The sequence below is a fragment of the Brassica rapa genome, unplaced genomic scaffold (genome assembly GCF_000309985.2).
Source record: "Brassica rapa cultivar Chiifu-401-42 unplaced genomic scaffold, CAAS_Brap_v3.01 Scaffold0337, whole genome shotgun sequence".
Lineage (NCBI taxonomy): Eukaryota > Viridiplantae > Streptophyta > Magnoliopsida > Brassicales > Brassicaceae > Brassica > Brassica rapa.
In genome coordinates this window covers 67,903-75,145 of record NW_022610279.1, presented here as the reverse complement: position 1 = coordinate 75,145, position 7,243 = coordinate 67,903, and positions in this window count along the sequence as shown.

Here is a 7,243-nt window from a genome sequence, read left to right as displayed (position 1 = left end):
ACGGACACCCACGGACGTCAGGTGTGTACTGAACAGACATCCTTTGTGGGCCAAAATCACCCAAAGAGTCCACGGGAAGGGCCAGTGTGCTGAGTCCAAAGAACAGCATGCTGATATGTGTACTGATGGACAGCCAGGAACGTCCTGTGTGTGCTGACGGAAACACACAGACACACGCGGACAGCCACGGACGTCCTATGTGTGCTGACAGACAGCCACAGACGTCCTATGTGTGCTGGCGGACACCCACGGACGTCCTGTGTGTACTGAATAAACAGCCCACGTGGGCCAAAATCATCCAAACAGTCCACGGGATGGGCCAGCGTGCTGAGTTCAAGGACCAACGTGCTGATATGTGTACTGATGGACAGCCACGGACGTTCTGTGTGTGTTGACGGACACACACAGACAAACACAAACCGACACGGATAGCCACGGACGTCCTATGTGTGGTAACGGACAGCCATGAACAGCCACGGACGTACTGTGTGTGCTGGCGGACACCCAGGGATGTCCTGTGAGTACTGAACAAACAGCCCACGTGGCTAAAATCACTCAAACAGTCCCCGGATGGGCCAGCGTGCTGAGTCCAAGGACCAACGTGCTGATATGTGTACTGATGGACAGCCACGGACGTCCTGTGTGCTGACGGACAGACACGGACACACACGGACAGCCACGGACGTCCTATGTGTGCTGACCAACACACACGAATGTCCTGTGTGTGCTGACGGACACCCACGGATGTCCTGTTTGTACTGAACAGACAGCCCACGTGGGCCAAATTCACCCAAACATTCCACAGGAAGGGCCAGCGTGCTGAGTCCAAGGACCAACTTGCTGAGTCCAAGGACCAACGTGGTGATATGTGTACTGATGGACAGCCACGGACATCCTGTGTGTGCTGACGGACACAGACGGACACACACGGACACACACGAACAGCCACAGACGTCCTCTGTGTGCTGGCGGACACCCACAGACGTTCTGTGTGTACTGAACAGACAGCCCACGTGGGCCAAAATCACCCAAACAGTCCACGGGAAGGGCCAGCGTGCTGAGTCCAAGGACCAGCATGCTGATATGTCTACTGATGGACAGCCACGAACGACCTGTGTGTGCTGACGGACACACACGGACGTCCTGTGTGTGCTGACGGACACCCACAGACGTCCTGTGTGTGCTTGCGGACACCCACGGACGTCCTGTGTGTACTGAACAGACAGCCCACGTGGGCCAAAATCACCCAAACAGTCCACGGGATGGCCCAGCGTGCTGATTCCAAGGACTAACGTGCTGATATGTGTACTGATGGACAGCCACGTATGTCCCGTGTTTGCTGACGGAAACACACGGACACACACACGGACAGCTACTGACGTCCTTTATGTGCTGACGGACACACACGAACGTCATGTGTGTGCTGACGGACACCCATGGACGTCCTGTGTGTACTGAACAGACATCCCACGTGGACAAAAATCACCCAAAGAGTCCACGGGAAGGGCCAGTGTGCTGAGTCCAAGGAACAGCATGCTGATATGTGTACTGATGGACAGCCAGGAACGTCCTGTGTGTGTTGACGGAAACACACGGAAACACACGAACAGCCACGGACGTCCTGTGTGTGCTGGCGGACACCCACAGACGTTTTGTGTGTACTGAACGGAAACACACGGAAACACACGAACAGCCACAGACGGCCTGCGTGTGCTGGCGGACACCCACGGACGTTCTATGTGTACTGAACAGGCAGCCCACGTGGGCCAAAATCACCCGAACAGTCCACGGGAAGGGCCAGCGTGCTGAGTCTAAGGACCAGCGTGCTGATATGTGTACTGATGGACAGCGACGGACGTCCATTGTGTGCTGACGGACACACACGGACAGCCACGGACTACCTGTGTGTGCTGACGGACACACACGGACGTCCTGTGTGTGCTGACGGACACCCACGGACGTCCTATGTGTGCTGGCGGACACCCACGGACGTCTAGTGTGTACTGAACAGACAGCCCACGTGGGGCAACATCACCCAAACAGTCCACGGGATTACCCAGCGTGCTGATTCCAAGGACCAACGTGCTGATATGTGTACTGATGAACAGCCACGGATGTCTTGTGTGTGCTGATGGACACACACGGACACACACACGGACACACACACGGACAGCTACGGACGTTCTTTCTGTGCTGACAGACACACACGAACGTCATGTGTGTGCTGACGGACACCCACGGACGTCATGTGTGTACTGAACAGACATCCTTTGTGGGCCAAAATCACCCAAAGAGTCCACGGGAAGGGCCAGTGTGCTGAGTCCAAAGAACAGCATGCTGATATGTGTACTGATGGACAGCGAGGAACGTCCTGTGTGTGCTGACGGAAACACACGGACACACGCGGACAGCCACGGACGTCCTATGTGTGCTGACAGACAGCCACAAACGTCCTATGTGTGCTGGCGGACACCCACGGACGTCCTGTGTGTACTGAATAAACAGCCCACGTGGGCCAAAATCATCCAAACAGTCCACGGGATGGGCCAGCGTGCTGAGTTCAAGGACCAACGTGCTTATATGTGTACTGATGGACAGCCACGGACGTCCTGTGTGTGATGACGGGCACACAAGGACACACATGGACAGCCACAGACGTCCTATGTGTGCTGACAGACACAAACGAAGGTCCCGTGTGTGCTGACGGACAGCCACGGACGTCCTGTGTGTACTGAACAGACAGCCCACATGGGCCAAAATCACCCGAACAGTCCACGGGAAGGGTGTGCTGAGTCCAAGGACCAACGTGCTGATATGTGTACTGATGGACAGCCACAGACGTCCTGTGTGTGCTGACGGACACACACGGACAGCCACGGACAACCTGTGTGTGCTGACGGACACACACGGACGTCCTGTGTGTGCTGACGGACACCCACGGATGTCATGTGTGTACTGAACAGACAGCCCACGTGGGCCAAAATCACCGGAACAGTCCACGGGAATGGCCTGCGTGCTGAGTCCAAGGACCAGCGTGCTGATATGTTTACTGATGGACAGCCATAGACGTCCTGTGTGTGCTGACGGAGACACACAGACACACACTGACACACACAGACAACCATGGATGTCTTGTGTGTGCTGATGGACAGCCACAGACGTCCTGTGTGTACTGAACAGACAGCCCACATGGGCCAAAATCACCTGAACAGTCCACGGGAAAGGCCAGCGTGCTGAGTCCAAGGACCAGCGTGCTGATATGTGTACTGATGGACAGCCACGGACGTCCTGTGTGTGTTTCCGGACACACACGGACACACACAGACCCACACGGACAGCCACGGACGTCCTATGTGTGCTAACGGACAGCCACAAACAGCCACGGACGTACTCTGTGTACTGGCGGACACCCAGGGACCACCTGTGTGTACTGAACAAACAGCCCACGTGGGCTAAAATCACCCAAACAGTCCCCGGGATGGGCCAGCGTGCTGAGTCCAAGGACCAACGTGCTGATATGTGTACTGATGGACAGCCACGGACGTCCTGTGTGTGCTGGCGGACACCCACAGACGTCCTTTGTGTACTGAACAGACAGCCCACGTGGGCCAAAATCAGCCAAACAGTCCACGGGAAGGGCCAGCGTGCTGAGTCCAAAGAACATCGTGCTGATATGTGTACTGATGGACAGCCACAGACGTCATGTGTGTGCTGACGGAAACACACTGATACACACGGACAGCCACGGACGTCCTGTGTGTGCTGGCGGATGTGGGAACCGAAATTCGCACTGTCGATTTCCGTTTAAATAAGGAAACTAGGAAAACCCTAATTTCCCAGAGGTCCCGGATCTCTGCGAGAGCCAACGACAAGTGATCGAATATATGTGGAAATCATGAAAAGATAACAAACGAGTTTAGAGAAAACAGTAGATCTTATTTCGAGTCCGCGTAAGAGCGTTGCGATCATTACAAGAGAATACAAAGGCTTTGGCCGCAGGGGCCGTCAGCGAGTTACCTAGTTCTAGCAACATAAAACCCTAATCCTAGTTGAGTCGCAGCTCGATAACAAAGGACGAAAAAGATATCTAAAAGGCTTAGATTGATTTCGGACTGAACCTTGTTAAAGGCTGCCTACGTACCCCTTTCGAGGATCAAGCCGAACGTAGTTCAATTGATAGAGCTGGACAAGAGATCGAACTGCCTGGGCGAGTTCGTCTAGTAATTGAGTGCCAGTCATAGAAACCGAACTTGTCGAGAATAAGCCTAAAGTTTCTAAGTGCAGAGAATTCCAAATCTAAAAAGTTCTCTCCCCTCTTGCTCCTCGCCTAGGACTCCTTATATACTAGCTCCAAGGTCGGTTTACGCTTTTACTCTTCTGCCCTTAAGCCGTCATAGCATAAAAATGGAGATATTCCATTTTTCCCGATCTTCACAATTACCTTCAAAACTTCCGTATTTATCCGCGGAAACTTGACATTTATCCTTCCTGGTGGACCAAGCGTAAACCAGTCTGTGGTTTACGGCTTTTGGATAGGAAAATCATAGGATGGGCCTCGAGTCGTGTTTTAGGTCCCTTTGGGCCGTCTTCCGACTCGACACGTTTACTACGAGTTTTCCGCGGTTTCTAATCCGCGAAGTTTGATCGATGAATTAGAATGGCGGGAAACATGGACTGAGCTTGCTACGGTCTTCGGGAGATAGCATTCGAAGGTTTTGACGAGAATGCAAGAACTGGTGTCGTATTGACGTTCGGAAAGGTTCAATCGCTACACAGCGACCAAACTTTGGCTCGAGACCGTTCGCTTCGTAGCGACCGAGCGGGACGATCGCTCGGTCGCTACGTAGCGACCGAGCTTTGGCTCGAGCTCGGTCGCTACGTAGCGACCGAGCGGGACGATCGCTCGGTCGCTACGTAGCGACCGAGCTATGGCTCGAGCTCGGTCGCTACGTAGCGACCGAGCGGGACGATCGCTCGGTCGCTACGTAGCGACCGAGCTTTGGCTCGAGCTCGGTCGCTACGTAGCGACCGAGCGGGACGATCGCTCGGTCGCTACGTAGCGACCGAGCTTGGCTGAGCTCGGTCGCTACGTAGCGACCGAGCGGGACGATCGCTCGGTCGCTACGTAGCGACCAAGCTTGGCTCGAGCTCGGTCGCTACGTAGCGACCGAGCGGGACGATCGCTCGGTCGTTACGTAGCGACCGAGCGGGCGATCGCTCGGTCGCTACGTAGCGACCGAGCGGGACGATCGCTCGGTCGCTACGTAGCGACCGAGCGGGACGATCGCTCGGTCGCTACGTAGCGACCGAGCGAGACGGATGCTCGGTCGCAACGTAGCGACCGAGTGAGACGGACGCTCGGTCGCTACGTAGCGACCGAGCTTGGCTCAAGCTCGGTCGCTACGTAGCGACCGAGCTGTGTGCATGCTTGGTCGCCGCGTATCGATCGAGCTTGACTTGTCCGCGGTCTGATTTCCATACTCGAGCTTGTCCGCGGCCGATTTGGATACATGTCCGTTTCCTTCGGACAATCGGTATTTAGTTGTTCGATTGAGATTTGGACGATATTTTACTGCAAGGCTGTTCGTAAAGATATCTTTTACGAAGATTACTTTTCGTAAAAACGATTATGCTGACTTTTACGGACTTTCAGGCATTGATTCCGTCGTGACCGATTTTGACCCCAACAGCGGACACCCACGGACGTCCTGTGTGTACTGAACAGACAGCCCACATAGGCCAAAATCACCCGAACAGTCCACAAGAAGGGTCATCATGCTGAGTCAGAGGACCAACGTGCTGATATGTGTACTGATGGACAGCCACGGACGTCCTCTGTGTGCTGAAGGACACATACAGACACACACGGACAGCCACGGAAGTCATGTGTGTGCTGACGGACAGCCACGGACAGCCACATACGTCCTGTGTGTGTTGGCGGACACCCACGGACGTCCTGTGTGTACTGAACAGACAGCCCACGTGGGCCAAAATCACCCAAACAGTCCACGGAAGGGCCAGCGTGCTGAGTCCAAAGACCAACGTGCTGATATGTGTACTGATGGGCAGCCACAGACGTCCTTTGTGTGCTGACGGAAACACACGGACACACACGGACAGCCACGGACGTCCTGTGTTTGCTTGCGGACACCCACGGACGTCCTGTGTGTACTGAACAGACAGCCCATGTAGGCCAAAATCACCCGAACAGTCCAAGGGAAGGGTCAGCGTGCTGAGTCCAAGGACCAACGTGCTGATATGTGTACTGATGGACAACCACAGACGTCCTCTGTGTTGAAGGACACACACGGACAGCCACAGACGTCATGAGTGTGCTGACGGACACCCACAGACGTCCTGTGTGTACTGAACAGACAGCCCACGTGGGCCAAAATCACCCGAACAGTCCACGGGAAGGGCCAGCGTGCTGAGTCCAAAGACCAGCGTGCTGATATGTGTACTGATGGACAGCCACAGACGTCCTGTGTCTGCTGACGGACACACACGGACACACACAGACAGCCACAGACGTCATGTGTGTGCTGACGGACAGCCACAGACAGCCATGGACATCCTGTGTCTGCTGGCGGACACCCACAGACGTCCTGTGTGTACTGAACAGACAGCCCACATGGGCCAAAATCACCCAAACAATCCACGGGAAGGGTAAGCCTGCTGAGTCCAAGGACCAGCGTGCTGATATGTGTACTGATGGACAGCCACAGACGTCCTGTGTGTACTGAACAGACAGCCCACGTGGGCCAAAATCACCCAAACATTCCACGGAAAGGGTAAGCCTACTGAGTCCAAGGACCAGCGTGCTGATATGTGTACTGATGGACAGCCACAGACGTCCTGTGTGTGCTGACGGACACACACGAACACACACGGACGTCTTGTCTGTGCTGACAGACACACACGGACGTCCTATGTGTGCTGATGGACACACACAGACGTCCTGTGTGTGCTGACGGAGAGCCCCGGACGTCCTGTGTGTGTTGGCGGACACCCACTGATAGAACCAAAATAAGGAAGGATCACTTTAGCTGGGTGTTGGATATGATCCGAGAAGGCAAACGGCACTTCTGGAACTGAGATGGATTGAAAGGATCGTCAAGAGATGCGGAATGGCTCTTGATATACCCACGATCTAAGGCTAACCACCTAAGAACGAATGTAGTGTGTTGGCTAACCCACCAAACGACACACAAAGATGATTGGCTGACCACCAAATCAACAAGCC